Raw genomic sequence first — 18385 nt, 5'->3', positions numbered from 1 at the left:
GGATTCTTCCATTATATTTTTTTTAGTTGGTCTAAAAATATGGTATATACAGCTCTTTATTATTAAAATTTTGTTGTTTATAAGTTTATAAATTGTTTGAAAATTGACTACCATAGATTTTCTTAATCAATCATGTCATCTCAAAGTAAAATATTATAGCTTTTCTTCTTTAGGGTTTGTTCATTAACAATATTTAATAAAATGAAATTAGTTGAAAAAAAATGTGTTTATTGAAAAGACTAATAAAAAGATGTAGTACTTATAGTATGTAATGGAATACTTACTGCTCAGCCATAAGAAAGATGAAATATTGCCATTTGTGAGAACATAGATGGATCTGGATAGTATTATGCTAAATGAAATGTCAGAAAAAGATAAGAACCATATGATTTCACTCATATGTGAAATATATATATAAAAAGGAACAAACAAAAACCTTAAACTCATAGGTACAGACAACAAAATAATGGTTACCAGAGGAAAAGGAGGATGGGAAGATGAAAAAGAGAGTTAAGATGGTCAAATATATGGTGTCTAAAGGAGACTAAACTTCAGGTGGTGAGCACACAATAGTGTATGCATATGTAATGTTATAAAGTTGTACACATGAAATTTATATAATGTCATTAACCAATGTTATCCTAATAAATCTAATAAAAATGCTGAATTTAAATTTATGATTATAGCAATATAAAATAATCCCCACTTAAATGCTTTTATTCTCCTAGATGATGTTGGTCAGTTGCTGACCTAAGAAAAAACTCCGATTCTTTAAAGCTCAACTCATTACCAATGACTCATCAAAAAACAGAATATTTGACCAAGTAGGACCAAAAAAAAAAAAATATATGAGCAACATTGTACATGTTTACTATATACAGCTATCCTAATACTGGTAATGTTCATAAAAATCAAATAAAAAATATATTTTATAAAAATCATACAATTCCATGGGTACTTAAATGCTATGTGCTCCTTGTATGCAAAGTTACTCTCAGATATTAACCTAGGTATTTAAGAGATATTAAAAGTACCAGGTTTCTTTCTAGGATGAACTATTTCAGGGAAATAAAAAAGTCATAGTTTGTGAGAAAAGTTTCTTCTTTATAGAATTCCCATTAATAAATGTAGAAAGGGTGGCTGAATCATTATTTTTCAAACCCTAATGACAGAATTGATTCAGAGAATAGTTAACAATGAATGAAAGCATAAAAGGCAAAGTTGATGTAAAGTTCTCAGTGGAGAGACTGCATGGTCACCACTGCTATGAGAGAAGCAGTAAATGCTATGTGATGCAGTATAAAGGAATACCCCGTGTATGACTTATTCCTGTCAATCCTCCCCACCACCAAAATCAACGTTTAACTTGAGACTAGTAAGTATTTTAAGCTAACTTCTAACTTACAGGAAATTTAGAGGTTAGATAAATAAGTTAATTGAACACACCAACATAATAATCCAAAATGGAAATTTTCTATGGGATACCTTACCTACCCAGTTTCTCATAGTAAGTCATGAACAGAAAGGACAAGAAAGAAGAAGAGAAGAAAAGGAAGGCCGGGGTGGGAGAGGGAGAAGAAAGGTAGCCTGGTGAAGGGAAAGAAAAGGCATATTAATTATTGTACAGTCCTAACAACCAAGTCCTGTATGAATCTTGTTTGGATTCTGAATGAACAACTGAAATGTAAAATGAAATTTTTAATCCAACAGGGGAAACTGAATAGAGAAATATCAGGTGATAAAGAATTATTGTTTATTTTGTTTGATGTGACAAGGTATAGGTATATAAAAATGTATTTTTTTTTAAAGAAGTATACTGAATAATGTAGGAGTTAAAAGACAACGTCTGTAATCTGTTTTAAAATACTTGGGAAAAAAGGAGAAAGTAGATAAAGCAAATATGACAAATTTTTGACAATATTAAATTTGGGTCATAGATATAGGGAGTTCACTACAAAAGTCTCTCTTTTTATGTGTTATGTTAGAATTTTTCACAATAATTTTTAAATAATTAACCCCCTGGAACATGATCTATTCATCAAAATATATACTAGTACAAGTAAAAATAGAAATGCTACCCACAACTCTCCTGCATACCAACCATTCACATATAGACAAAGGATGCAAAAGATAAAACAGATTGAACTGTGATTGGCACAGATGAGACCACATTCTAAATGATTCACTTGAAAATTTAGTTTGACTTGCACATATTGTTACTGTGTATTTGTATATATGTAAAAATTTTGTAAATTTAAATCCAGCAGTATTTTAGGAAACAAAATTTCATAAAAATAAAATAATTTGTTATTATTAGTTTGAAATTAAACAAACTAAAATTAACTAGCAAATTAAAGATCTTATAGTTTGTAGAACACACTGAACCAGTGCAAATTAAATTATATTATCTTGATATTTTCTTAACTCCTTCATATCTCAATTCATTCTGCTTTTTGATTAATGATATATATTACCTGGGTATGCATTTTCAAAAATTGTCCCATGTGTCAAATTCCTCTTTAATCAATAGATACTCCCTTCTATGATAAGACTGACTGGTTCAGCTAAGTAATAAGAGGTAGTGTGCTACACACAACCTTACTGTTCTAAGTATAAAACAGTACAATTTCTTATACTTAGTAGGTACTCAGGTATTCAAATGAAAGACAGATAAAAGTTTAACATCAATAGATATATTTTTAATGGGGGAATGAGGACACATATGTAATATCTTAATCAATAAAGAAATTAAAAAAAAACATGGGTATATTTATATTTATATGCTCCTCCTAAAAATTTAAATGGACTTTCAATAGGTAAAGCATATGGCAGAAATACATTTCAAACCAAAACACTTCCTTATGCGTCTTGCATATTTCACCATCTATACATCCACCACTAAGTCATCACTTATTCCTCCCCTTATAAAAAACATTATTTTACAGTATAAATCCTGGAAAAAGTTTTCTTTATGTTCATTTTATTTCTCATAATTTTCAATCTTTTTTCATATGGTTGCATAATATTTCCTCTGAATAATTCATAAATTAAAATACTATTATCTGTGTCCCCCAAAAATTTTGCATTCAATGCCCTTGTCACATTTTAACATTTTAAAAAAAGTATATTGATTTTTTACAGAGAGGAAGGGAGAGAGATAGAGAGCTAGAAACGTCAATGGGAGAGAAACATCGACCAGCCCCCTCCTGCACACCCCCTACTAGGGATGTGCCTGCAACCAATGTACATGCCCTTGACTGGAATCAAACCCGGGACCTTTCAGTCCGCAGACCGATGCTCTACCGCTGAGTCAAACCGGTTCTGGCCACATTTTAACATTTAATATATAGTAACTCACAATACAGGTGTTCTTAAATCTGTTATTTTAACTTTAATTTTTTTATATGAAAAAATTTTCTAGTTTAGACTATAGTAGTACCTAATAGTTCAATAGGCAGACCAACCAACTTCTTATGGAGATTATAAATATACATACACATACATATATATATATGTATGTATGTATGTGTGTATATATATATATATAACATTTATAACATTTTCCACCCAAAATTCACTTGACTTGAAACCTATCACGGCAGAGACCTCTACAACACGGATGCAGAGTTGGATAACTGGTGCTTCAATTAGCAGCTCCCAATCAAGCCTCTCCTCTTTAGTAGGAGTATAAATGGTGTTCAAATAATTTAAGAAGACCATTTGTTAAAGCAAATAAGAGACACATGAAAGGGGGAGAAATTACATATATTACGCTAGTTTTATTTTTCTTTTAAAGAGCTATAATCTATAATGTATTAGTAAATTAATCTGACAACTCATGACACTGTTTGCAGAACTGTAAATGCCCAATAGTATTGCAAACAAAAGAGTTGCTAAGATTTCTGTAGCTATTTGAAGCTAGTTTATAAAAACTTAGTCCAAAGGTATAAAAAAATAACTTGGTACCTGCTGAAAATGTTTACTAAAAAATGTTAATCTTATAACAAGGAAATCAGTTTGAAATTAAACAAACTAAAGAAATTCTTATTTCTCTTAGAAATTAAAGAACAGTACATAATTTATATAGGGGTATTTGAGAAGTCATGAAATAGTATATAAAAATCAATAACTATTTTCACTTGGGAGTTATTATGCAAAATACTTTTTAGAATACAATTCTTAACAGTATAATTTCACATTAAAAAACAATGAAATTTTAGCATTTTGTTTCACTTTGGAGCAATAATTTGGGATAAATATATACATATGTGTGTGTATATATTTGCACACATATGCACACATACATGCACATATATAATGAGGAAATTGAGATGCTAAAATGGCCTCATAATTTTAGAAGGCCTATGTATCTACAATCCCTCCATTTATTAGTGGCAGGGTAGAATCTATATTTTATGTTTTCTCCTTCAGGTTTTAGTGTTATTTCCATGGTTCTAATCTTCATAAGGCCTAAGTACAATAGAATAATAGCATAATTCTTTCAGGTTACCATGACAGTATTATTAGTAAATTAAAATAAAAGGAACAATTCCATTTTACAAACAAAAATAAACACACCAGGTTATAAAATACCTAATCCTAGACTTAATTCAAATACTTCACCAAAAAACAATTAATTAAAGGTGCACTTATAATAATTAACCTACAAATGTATAAATTATTATATATATGTATATATGTAAGCCATAAAATTATAGTTCAAAGAAAATGTCAAATATAATTTTACCCTGAAATTATTTTCCAACAAAAATTATTTAGCAAAAATTATTTAACTCTTAAAGCAATTTTGCTAGGATATCACACTAAAGAATATAATAAAAGTATAGATGAAACTATATTTTACAAATTTAAAAATATTTATACAAACTATAATATAAAGGCAGATAATGTAACATATGACTCTCTTGAGACAGTTGAGAATGGTAATAAGGTAAGTAAAATAACTTGTAGTGTTATCTATGATTAAGTTTATAACTATAATGTAGACCTATTAAAGAAAGGAAACCTTTGTTGAGGTTTTTGCAGGAAAAAGAATATTTCATATTGACATAGTCATTTCCTTCCCAAACTTACTCTAAACTGGTTTGGGCTTACCTTCCATGGAGTAAGTAAGAGATCTTTCCTATTTCCTTTCTTAAACAAGAAGGATCAGTTCCATAATGACTGGGACAGACTAAATCTTGCGTTACATGCTGAGATAACCTTGGCCCTCTATATGTAATCTATGGAGGCCTTTTAGTAACTCCTATATTGCTTCTTAAAGAGGTTCCAAAGCTTGGGTAAATATTTCAGTGACATTTTGTTTAGCAGTAATAAAGATAACAGCTCTTATGTATATACATATGTGTGTGTGTGTGTGTGTGTGTGTGTGTGTATATATATATATATATATATATATATATATATATATATATTAATCATTCTGAAATTATTTCAGTTGGTCCAACTTTGTGAATTAGGTGGAACATTTTTGAGATGAGGAAATTATTATCATGATTGTTACTGTTAAGTATATAATATATAGAGCCCTTTCTATAAGCACTTTCTGTGTGCTACATACAGTACTAAGTATTTTATATGCATCAAATAATATTTTTTCTATAAGGTATGTACTCTTATGATCCCCATTTTAAGGATAAGGAAACTGAAGCACAGAGGAGTTATATAACTTGCCCAAAATTGTAAAGCTTCTGTCAAGAGTTAATACTCAAACCCAACAGGCTTGACTCTAGAGCCCAATTTCTTAACCACTACAACTCAGAAATTATTAATTTAACACTGTTACATATAACTTTATTCAATGATCTATATAATTAAGAATATACAAGACAGGCAGTATGAGTTTGTTCTGCTTATATTCACATTTCTTGATACTTCAGAAACTAGAATACTTTTCTGAAGCAGCTTCATGTTATTTTAAAGTATTTTTTAAATCAATTTCAGAGAGGAAGGGAGAAGAAGAGAGAAACATCAATGATGAGAGAGAAAATCATTGATCAACTGCCTCCTGCATGCCCCCTACTGGGGATTGAGCCCATAACCTGGGCATGTGCCCTGCCTGGGAAACCCAACTGTGATCTCCTGGTTCACAGCCCAGCCTGCACCCTCTCCAATCTGGGAGCCCTTGAGGGATATCCAACTGTAGTTTAGGTCTGATCCAGGTAAAATCCGGCCAAAATGGGCAGTAGACATCCCTATCACAATCCAGGACTACTGGCTCCCAACTGCTTGCCTGCCTGCCTTCCTGATTGGCCCTAACTTCTGCCTGCCAGCCTGATCATCCCTAATCACTCCCCTGACAGCCTAATTGATGCTTAATTGCTCCCCTGGTCAATACTAACTGCCCTCCCCTGCAGGCTTGGTCACTGCAAACTTCACTCCCCTGCAGGCCTGGGTCCCCCCCACAACTGCTCCCCTTCAGGCCTGGGTCCCCCACAACTGCCCTTTCCTGCATGCTCAGTCACCCCCAACTTCCCTCCTCTGCTGGCCTGGTAACCCCTAACTGCCCTTTCCTGCAGGCTTGACCACTCCAACTGCCCTCCCTTTCAGGCCTGGTCTCTCCCAACAGCCCTCCCTCCTCTGCTGGCCATCTTGTGGTGGCCATCTTGTGTCCACATAGGGGCAGCCATTTTTGACCACATGGGGGCAGGCATGTTGTGTGTTAGAGTGATGGTTAATTTACATATTATTCTTTTCTTAGACAGGATTAGATAGGATAAAGGTCTGCTGCATGGGTGGGGGCCAGGTTGTTTGCCCTGAAGGGTATCCCAGATCAGGGTGGGGATTCTCTTAGGGTGTGGGACAGCCTGGGTGAGGGGCCTGTGGTGGTTTGTAGGCCAACCATGCTGCCTGGCAATCTGAGCGGAGGCCCTGGTATCTGGGGTTTATTTATCTTCTATAATTGAAACTTTGTATCCTTGAGTGGAGCCAAGCCTCCTGCTTGCTTCCTGGCCTCAGCCATTTTTGTTGGGATTTATTTATCTTCTATAATTGAAACTCTGTAGCCTTAAGCAGAGGCCGAAGCAGTCCAAGGCAGGCGGAAAACTTGGCTTCCTCCATTGCTGAGGAAACCCAAGCCTCGTGCTCTCTCTGGGGCCGCAGCCATCTTGATTGGGTTAATTTGCATACTTGCTCCTGATTGGCTGGCAGGTATGGCTTGTAGGGGAAGTACAGTCAATTTGCATATTACTCTTTTATTAGATAGGATATCCTTTAATTAACTTAAATTGAGTTGAAAAAATCAGGGTTATCATTCATTGCCTTTAATCCTGAAATGTTAAAAAGGGTCCTATAAGATTCTCTCCCATAAGTGAAATTCTCACATAAGAATGTTATTTTGACAAGGTTTTGTTATAAGACATCTAAGAAAATAGAATAGTAGCATAATTTTTTTCTTGCATGGTTAGAATCTAGTTTTTCAACATGCCTTGCTCAAAGATATTAATTTAGTAGAAGTATAAATTTAACTAAAGTAAAAAAAAAAAAAAACGTTATCAATGCACTTTGAGAAATGTGTTGGTCCTATGCTTTATTTACACAGCAACCATATTGCTTCTATACTTATAGTAACACTAGAGGTCCAGTGCATGAAAATTCATGCACTGCAATGGGGTCCCTCAGCCCAGCCTGCCCCCTCTCACAGTCTGGAAGCCCTCAGGGGTGGGAGGCGACCTGGTGATTAGGGGAAGAGCATGTCTCCATCAGACCTCTGCTGCTGCCACTATTGGCAGCACAAGCCTTGGCCGGTCCTGGTTACCTGAGCGGTAAGGCATCCATCATCTGATGCTTGCCTGCACCTCGGGCCAGCCCTGGGCAGCTGGGCAGCCAACATCCGAGGCTTGCCTGCACCCTGGGCTGGCCCTGAGAGGCTGGAGGGCTGAGAGGACTGGGCAGCATCATCTTGTGGCTGTAGGTGCCACCAAATTTGAGGGTATAGCAGTCAATTAGCATATTTCCTCCTTATTGGCTATGGGCGCCGCCATCTTTATGTTAGCATGATGGTCAATTAGCATGTTCCCTCTTTATTAGATAGGATACCTTTCCATAGAATTGGTTCTAGTTACAATTTTACATTTGTTACTACAATTAACATCTACATTGTAAGTTACAAAAGAATTAAGAAATATCTGTTGTTGATTGCACCATATTAACCTCAGTAGCTAGATGAATGAATCATAAACAGCAAACAATCTACAAAAATTTGAATTACTAGATAGATGAATTAAAGGACAGATGTTGCAAAACAGAATACTGAGTTCTCTGTTGACATTTGAATGCTTAAATAATAACAGATGTTGTGCTAGCTAGGTACTTGTCACATGTGCTATTCCTATTGTGTGTGTTATTTGGCTCTAGAAAGCAGTTAAGAGCATGGTCACATTGAATTAACATCATTTAGACATCTTTGAGCAAGAAAAATTATTCAAACTCTGTCAATCTCAAAAATAATATGTTTGACAACAGAATCACCATCTATTACTTGTATTTGACCTTCATCACCCATTATCCAGTTATCACAAAGCTGCTATATCCCTGCAAACACTAGAAAAAGCTCTAATAAACATTGATTTTAGATTTCATTCTTTAAGCTACTATTTCCACTCCTGTCTAAAGTTCACTAATAATGGAACTGATAGGACACCAAATAAAGGGTTAAGTAAGAACCAAATACAATGAGAACAAAAATATTAAGTTTAAGGTCACTTGAAAGATATAAAAATTTAGCTGAATTTGAATTATTTTCTCAGTGCAAATGGGTAAGGAAGGAGAGAGCTGTCTGATTTTACCACAAAATTTGATCCTGTGCTATATTATGAATACCCATTCCATTATTACTGGAGTAAATAGACATCTAATCTTAAGAATTTAGCCCTAACCTGTTTGGCTCAGTGGATAAAGCATTGGCTTGCAGATTGAAGGATCCCAGATTTGATTCTGGTCAAGGGCATGTACCTTTGTTACGGGCACATACCCAGTAGGGATTGTGCAGGAGGCAGCTGATCGATGATTCTTTCTCATCAATGTTTCTAACTCTCTATCCATTTCCCTTCCTCTCTGTAAAAATGAATAATATAGAATTTAATATTTTCCACAGAAGTATTGTATCAATAATTTTTTTTAAAGTTAATATTAAACTAAGTGCTATTACTCTGTGATATACTTTCTTTTCCCTCTATCATTTTATAATGGAAGTAAAAAACAACAACAAAATCAACAGACTGCTGCATAATTTATGACATTTACTTTAAGTAAGAAGTATCTATGCAACTAATAGATAAATTCAGAGTGGTATAATTTTTGTAAGTTAAACTTTTCTCAAGCAATATCTATAATAGCTATTTAAAAAAATAAGTACAGTAGTACTACAAAGAACTGAAGTTCTTATACTAAACATGAATTATCTAACTGATTTTTCACATTTTTAGTACTATTTTTATCAACATTAAGCATATAAAATATCTTACATATAAAACTATTTTTTCATACATTTTATTAAGTCATTGAACTATAAAATCAGACATTAATTATGTCCTAAATTTTTAAAGTTCTAAAATCTTAATTCAAATATAAGAAATTGGTATGCTTTACACACACACACACCACACACACACACACACACACACACACATACATACACACACACTTTATAATTTAAGTGAAAACTCTTACCATTGGTTTTCCTTTGATAGTCACTCCATTTGTTTTTCTTGATAGGGCCTTGCTATGTCAAGCAGACAGTAGACAAATCACAAAATGACATTTGGATGCTCACTTCTTCAGATAGGAGTTTTCGGCCAATTGCCAGTTGAGAATTTGGACTGAAACTAAATTACCCAAGCTTTATTAAATTGTTTCCACATCCCCCAACTGATAATGTGCATGATAACTCATAACAAAGTGAATGATTTTGATTTATCTATTTTAAAGAAGTAATAATATTATGTTTAAGAAGAAATACTAGGATAAAGTAAAACCAAAAATTCTCTAAAATTTGAATATCTACAGAGAACAATTTCAAGTACACTTTGAAGCTTTCAAAAGAAGCTGACTCTATTATTCTGTAACCAAAATTAACACATGATAAAGAAGGTATTTATAGAATGATGTATCTATTATAAATTATAGTCATAAATTTAAATTCTATCAAATATTAACTTAAAACTAACAATAATATTTGAATACACTTTGTCAGTATCATCCATATTCATAAAATATTTATTACATCATCAATTAATTATAGTAGTACATACCATTAGAGTTCAAGGTTACACTGAAGAAACATGCCCTGACTGCAAAGATCATTTTTTGTATTGAGACAAAATATATGATTACAGACTTCTAATTATAATGCAAAACAGCTCAATCCCTTTTCTGCACCAATTTAGGCTTTTTTTCTCTTAATTATTATTTACTAGAGGCCCAGTGCACGAATTCATGCACAGGTGGGGTCCAGCCAGCCAGTACCCCAATGGGGGCTGATTGGGGCCAGGCCAGCCAGGGTAGAGGGGCAGTGGGTGGTTGGGGATGCTGATTGGGGACCCCCATTGGGCCAATTGGCTGCCACAGTACATGTCATAGCAATCGGTCGTTCCGCTGTTCCGGTCCAGATAGATAGATAGATAGATAATATTTGTAGTCTGTCAACTATATATGACTTTCGTCTATTATTCTTTATGATAGTTGACTTACAATCTCTGTTTTGATGCTTTTAAAATATTACGCATAGCAACTTTTCCCAAAAACGTTAAGAAATACCTTGGAGCCTCAATATAATTTCTGCCCAGCTATAAGTTAGTCCTTTTCAATAATTATGTATCCTTGACAATTTAAATCTTTGGCAACACAGAAAAAAATAAAACTAAAATGAAACCTTGAAAGAAAATCATGTCCTTATCTTCCTAAGTTATCAGGTTTACCACTGATTAAAAACTTTCTGAATGTCAACTATAATATAGCTCCAATATTCAGTGCACATAGTTATATAAGATTCAAATTAAAATGCTAAGCATAAGATATACCCCAAATTTTCATATATTCTGTGTGCCCACTCTCTCATACATACACAGGAATATTTGTGTACATGCACTTCTATCCACACGTGCTTCTATGCCCTGACAGACTTTCCCATATTAATAACCTGATATCAAGGTATTATATGAAAAAGAATATAAGGTAATAATCAACTTATGATTAAATCAAGAGAAGATGACTTCAGAACAAAGCCTAAAGCTTAACAAAACTACTATGTCTTTGAATTAATCACATTGACCTCAATAATTTGAATGCAAAACAATCAATCTCAGTAACATTTTGAAAGTATTCAGAAACTAAGAGAGTTCCTTCCTGGGTGTTACGAGATACAAAGGAAAAGTTAAACACCTTCCTCAGAGTTTATAATCTAAAACTTGACATGGAGTGTGCATGTGTGGGCGGGGAGGAGAATAGCTCACAAAGACATATGAATGGTTAGAATTCCAAGAGAAAAAGTACGCTGGGGCAGCTTAATTGTTTGAATATATTTGTCACATGTTGGGCTGATCTTAAACTTTATATCAAGAAGCATTTTTAAAGCAGAAAATATACGACCATTTTATTTTTTATTTAGCCTGATGAAACCCACAAAGCAAAAATTAATTGCATATAGAATGCGGCACTGGAAATATTCATGTCTCACTCTGTAAGAACATCAAAAGATCAAAGATAAATTCCTTAGCCAAATTAAATTATAGAGAAGCATATTTTCATCAGGTTTTCAGTATAAGAGAAGCAATTCCAAATTTGTTCATGTCACTGATCCTAATGATTCTAATCATCATGGCAGTAATTTAAGTTTTAATACAAAAACAATCCTGAAAAGTCACTATCAGATTAACAATATCATGAATCAAAAAGCACAGGACAATCTCTTGGCATGAATAAAATTATCAGTAATGCATCTACACAACAAAAATAGTTTCATATTCCAGCAAAGATGAGCAGCAAATGATTTGTCAAAGTGTTTATGTGTTTGTATATAATTTTAAATATATTCTACAAATCCTATATCATAAAAGGCTAATATGCAAATTGACCAATTAGGAATGACCAATCACTATGATGCACACCGACCAACAGAGGGCTGACACTCAATGCAGGAGCTGCTCCCTGGTGGTCAGTGTGCTCCCACAGGGGGAGCATCACTCAGACAGAAATCCTGAGCTGGGTTCACAGCTGGAGAGCACAGTGGCAGTGGAGGGAGCCTCTTCCATATCCACAGCAGTGCTAAGGACATTCAACTGATGGCTTAGGCCTGCTCCCCCAGGGAAGTGGGCCTAAGCTGTAAGTTGGACATCTCCCAAGGGCTCCCGGACTGGGACAGGTGCAGGCCGGGCTGAAGGCCCTCCCCCGCCTCATGAGTGGACAAATTTCGTACACCGGGCCTCTAGTCCATTTATAAGAGTCTTATAATTTAGTACTAAACCTCATTTTATAGGTGAGAGAACAGGTCCAGTTACTAGGACATTATTTGTCCAAAGTCACACAGCAAGTCAGCATCAAAATCAAGATGCCTTAAGAAAAAATGCTTTTTGATGTTGTTAATCCTCACTCAAGGATATGTTTTCCATTAATTTTGAGAGAGTGATTGTTTTTTAAAGAGAGTAGAAGGGAGGGAAGAGAAGGGGGAAGAGAGAGAGAGACAGAGAGAGAAAGGCTGATGTGAGAGAGATACATCATTTGGTTGCCTCCTATGAATACAATAACAAGAAGCATAACACTTTAAAACAGAAAAGGCAATGGTATTAAATGTCCAATAACAGATTTACTTCCTTCTCCAAAACTCACACAACCCATCCCAAACTCCAATAGTTATTTTCCAATGACCAAACTACGTACTCAAGAGTAGTTAGGAACTCAGAAGTAGGCAGCCCTGCGTTCAATAAACAGTTAAAGAAGTTTACACAGTAATTTCTTCTTTTGGTAGAGAGTACCAAGCAATTATATAAAAATAAATCATGTGAGTAAACCAATTATCTAATATTTTCACACTCAATATATTTGCTACATACTCTCTGCTAAGGAGAAGCTCAAGATACGAAACTCTATTGGAATCTCATGGGAAAATAACCTCTCACTGTCTTCCAAGTATCACAGAAGTCTTATTTCAACTCAATGAGTAGTATGAGTTGGAGCTTAGAGAAGAGATTTAAATTAGGGTTGATAGGCAAAACCTCAAGAAGGAAAAGATCTTTGCTAGATCTTATAGAGAATAACTAATAAGATTTTTTATAGGTAAAAAGAAACTGCATTTCAGGTCAAAGACAATAGTGTAAAAAGAGAGCAGAAACCTGGAGCACTACAGGCATTTCAGGATAGTAAAAGACACTGCACAGTACATATTACACATCCTGGAAAAGACGATTTTCTCCCACTACCTCGACCAATCACCTCTACTTCCACCTCCACCTCCACCCCTTCTCAAAAATCTGATCAGTCCGCAGAAAGAATGTTTTGGCAATGGTATGCATAATGTGGAATGTTATGACAGTCTGACTCTATCCAGGGACAAGAATCTAAAGAATTATTTTTATCAACTGGTTGTGAGGAACAAAACAGATATTAGATCATTTAACTGTTAGGCCTGTGTTTTTTTTCTGGCAACTTTTTATTCTTCCCTGTTAATTCAGGATGAAGGAGATGGTAGACAATAGAAGCTGCCAAAGATGGGTTTGAGTGGGATCTTAGAGATCTTAGAGTAGATGATGAGGAGTAAACCTGCCATAGCAAAGATAGAGAGCAACTGAGCAAAGACTTGGCAGTAGGGAAACATCTTCAGGTCAATTAACTTTCCTTTGCTGGAGCCAAACAGCTTACAACATTTTCTTTCTGATACATCAAAAGACCTTAAAGGCATTACTGAGAAGAAAGAAAAGACAAAACAATTTAAAACATGAAATGCCTCTTACTGGATTATAATCTACAGTTTAATAATTATGTTCCCTGTATTTAGTAGGAAATACAAATGTATTTTAATACAGTTCACAATGCAAAATATTTACAATTTCACCTTATCCAATAACACAGACAACAATAAAGCTTTGCTATATCCAATACAAATAAAAATATCAAATTCTTGTGAATATATCTCAATAACAAGCAAAGCTTCTTTATTTCCTTCGGGAATGAGAATCCTTGCTTTGTTAGAGTGAATTTACCTTTAAGTTTAATATCATTATTATTAAACATAAGACAATTTTAAATTGTATCTTTTATTATAATTCATACCCTGCCTCCATTCCACCTCCACACCCCTCTGGCCTTTTAGGAAAGTTTTTTAATAGGCAGTTTTTGTAGAATTCCATTATACTGTATGTGTTAATCTTCTCAATCAAATATTCATATTACTGTGAGACAGCTCCTTAAAGACACAGGCTGTGCTGTTTTGTTTTTCCCCTCTGGCACCATTAAAACCTAATAGCACTATATGTGTATTTGGTGTACTTATTAAATAAAATATATTCTATCATCTGACCTGCAAATGGATAACATCAAAGTTAAGAACAATTATAAAATTTCATAACAAGACATACATGATTTACTTGTGTGTCTGTGCAGTATTTCAGTAAATACTAGTAAAGCTCACTGCAATAGGGAACATAACTGCTATGTCACTAGTAAATGTAAAATGGCATAGGGAACTCTAGATTTTTTAAGATTATATATATGGGTATAGAAGTTACCATTTACCTTTGCAATAAAAAATAGCACTTACTACCTTATAAACTCCTTGGAGATATTAATAAAACATTTCAACACAATTTAGTCTTATTGGCTAAAAAAATATTTTTTCACATTTTATTAAAAATATTTTTCTTGCATCTGTATTTGAAATTTTTTTAGGCTTTAAAAATATTCCACAGTATTTCATTCATATGATTAAATTAATCAACATCTTGTCATACCACCTATTTCTGAAAAAGTGATCTTCAAAACCACTGTATTTATTAGAAATAATAAATTATTAGAGATAATTGACTGATTAATCCTTATGGTATCATGCTAAAATAGGCAAATGTCATTTCCAAATTAAGTGGGTCACCTACCTTAAAACATAACGAAAGAAAACTACATGTTAAAATACCTCCATTTAAAATGCATTATTTTTAATCCTCACAATCCTAGGAAATAGGTACTACATACCCGTTTTATTGTTGCGAACTTGCCAAGATTTCAGAGTTATTGAATGATCCAGTTATAATCCCCATCACTGTATGTCTAGCTCCAAAAACTAAACTTACCTTTCTTACAATATAATTATCTGAAATACTGTCAAGTACCATACTTTATTTTGTTTGTTTGTTTTTTAGGCTAGGGCATAAGGAGGTGGGCTCCTGGGGCAGAAGGTAGAAACTAAATAAAATAAAAGTAAACATCATAAAGTCCCAGTACTTTCCTCACTAATACTCTTTAAGCCTGTAAGAAACTAGTTTCCTTACTTTATTCAATACCCTTATCTGTAAGCTAGTAAAAGTAGAATCACTATTTACAAAATCTCGAAGCAAAAATAGCTACTGAACAAATGGCTCTATGACATACCTCAGTAGCCCCTGAACACACTCTATTAACAAATATTCATCAATAATCCAAGGTAATTAAAATATATAAAGCTTTCTAAGATATTTTAAATCAAGAATGGTTGAGATGAAATGTTTAGCAATCAAGAAGGTAAATGCTGGTCATCTGGAAAATTTACCAATTAAATGTCCAATAATTCTAAACAACTATATTACATATACAAATACATATACAATACAAATACAATACAATACAAATACATATTAATTTCCTTCAAGAAGTATACATGTTATCATTTTATGCTTTCAAAATAGCATACAGTTGTATGAAATCATATATTCTAAATTTAGCAAAAATATTAAAAATTCCAAAAGGTATAAAGTTCTTAATTTTAAGAAAAGGAAAACTGTATTAACACAAGCTGCCAGTAAACTACATACCCCCTTAAAAAAGTATTTTAAAACAGAATTTGACATTTATAGTACTTCAAAAGTAAAGGTAAATTGTTTGATGATTCAATTTACTTCTATCTTCTTTCCCTCTTCCTTCCCTAATCTTTGTATCATAACACTTTGGACTTCTCATTTTACTTGAAGAAAAATGCTATAGCATCTAGTATGACAAGATAGGAATGGGTTTACATTTAAAAATTCTGCAGGGTATTTAGGAATTCTGAGGCCCTCAATAACAAATTACACTCAGGTTGAGTCTTTAAGAAATGTTACAGTTTCTACACCAAAACACAATTTCTCTAGCATTTTAAATAAGGTTTCACACAATAATTAGCACAGCAGTGTGTAATTTAACATGTGTGACCCTTTGTATAGCAACAATTCTAAAACATAGCAGCCAAGAGCACAATTATTTGCTCTGTTGCCTTGCTTGATTCAGGAGGGGGGAAAAAGACACAATAAGACCAATTATATACAAAGAACTAACAGAGAACTTTGCAAAAATAAGTAAACAGAGTTTAGATGAAATAGAACCAAAAAATGAACATCAGAGCATGGTAGAATGAGAACTAGGCTGGCAACTGAGAAGGATAAACCATTTTGGCCTACATTTGTTTGTAATGACTGTGTGACCCAGATACTAAAATATTTGGCTAATATTTAGAAATATGAAAATGGAGAGAAATAAAATATACAGCCAGCTGGTTAAATATTTTAATTAAAACAATTGGCACTTAAAATATGTAATTAGGGAGATTATATTTGCCAATGATGCACCCAATAAGGAATTAAGTGCCAAAATATATGAAGAATTTTCACAATTCAACACCAGGAAGACAAACAATCCAAATAAAAAACAGGCAAAGGACCTGAATAGACACTTATCCAAAGAGGATATGTTTACAGATGGCCAATAGATAGGAAAAAATTCTCAACATCACTAATCATCATGGAGATGCAAGTTAAAACCCCAATGAGATATCACCTCACACCTACCAAAATGGCTATGATCAATAGATCCACAAACGGTAAGTGCTGGCCCGGATATGGAGAAAAGAGAACCCTTGTGACCTGTTAGTGGGAATGCAGACTGGTGCAGCCACTATGAAAAATAGCATAGAGTTACCACAAAAAATTAAAAATAAAACTGCCTTTTTGACCCAGCAATCTCACTCCTGGGAATATATCCTAAGAATACTGATACACTAATTTGAAAGAATATATGCATTCCTATGTTCATTACAGCATTATTTACAATAGCCAAAATCTGAAAACAGCCCAAATGCCCATCACCAGATGAGTGGATAAAAAATGCAATTATTGCCTGGCCAGTGTTATTCAGTGGTTAAGCATCAACCCATGAACCAAGAGGTCACCCGCTCAGTTCCAGGTCAGGGCACATGCCAAGGCTGGGAGCTTGATTTCCAGTAGGGGTGTGTAGGAAGAGGCAGCCAATCAATGTTTCTATCTCTCTCCCTTCCTCTCTCTCTAAAATAAATAAATAATAAATAAATAGTAAAAAAAACATTTTTTAAAAAGCTGTGGCACATTTACACAATGGAATACTACCCTGCTCTTAAAAAAAGAAAAGAAAAGAAAAGAAAAGAAAAGGAGAAGAAAAGAAAAGGAAGAGAAAAGGAAAAGAAAAGAAAAGGAAAGGAAAAGAAAGAAATCTTACCTTTGGGAACAGCATAGATAGACCTGGAGATTATTATGCTAAATGAAATAAGCCAGTTAGAGAAAGACAAATTCCATATCATCTCACTTGTATGTGGAATCTAATGAACAAAATAAACTGATAAACAAAATAGAAACAGAAGCATGGATACATGGAACAGACTGACAGCTGTCAGAGGGAAAGTAGGTTGGGGGTTGGATAAAATGTGAAGGGATTAAGCAAAAACAACACGTAGACACTAATATTACTGTAGTAGCAGCCAGAAGGAAAAGGTGGTAAAGAGGTATGTGGAGATGGATAGAGGGGAAATGGGGACAAAACAGACTTTGCTTGGGGTAATGGGCACAGAATGCAGTAAGTAGATATTTTATTTAGTTGTAGACTTGAAACTTGCACTCCAATAAATTCAATAATCCTATATAATAAAAGCCTAACATGCTAAGTGTCCAGTCCTTTGGTTGTCAATTCAACCAATCAAAGCATAATATGCTAATAATATGATAAGGCCACTCCAATTGGTAGGTTAGCTTGCTGCTGGGGTCTGGCCGATTGAGATTGAATGAGATGAGCCAGACATACCCTGGGGCCCTCCTATGGTCCCTCCCTGCTGGCCAACCTTCTGTGTCCCTCCCTGGCCCCAGTCATGTACTGGTACCACAGCCTGGCCTGTGCCCTCTTGCAA

The 18385-nt window shown here is 34.1% G+C and overlaps 1 protein-coding gene across 12 annotated transcripts in view; it reads right to left on the bottom strand.

Moving 5' to 3' along the window:
- ZEB1 (zinc finger E-box binding homeobox 1) overlaps positions 1-18385 on the bottom strand; it is a 225142-nt gene that overhangs the window by 170220 nt on the left and 36537 nt on the right. For 4 of the 12 annotated variants that reach the window (XM_084875669.1, XM_084875667.1, XM_084875661.1 and 1 more), the window contains exon 2: positions 9691-9845. The exons of the other annotated variants lie outside the window; for them this stretch is intronic. The gene's annotated coding sequence lies outside the window, so the exon portion shown is untranslated. The remainder of the gene's footprint in view (positions 1-9690; positions 9846-18385) is intronic. 12 annotated transcript variants of the gene reach the window in all.

Source organism: Pipistrellus hanaki (assembly GCF_964339955.1).
Source record: "Pipistrellus hanaki genome assembly, chromosome: 1".
NCBI lineage: Eukaryota > Metazoa > Chordata > Mammalia > Chiroptera > Vespertilionidae > Pipistrellus > Pipistrellus hanaki.
The sequence above is the reverse complement of the archived record's forward strand: the minus strand, read 5'-3'. Positions and strand labels throughout refer to the sequence as shown.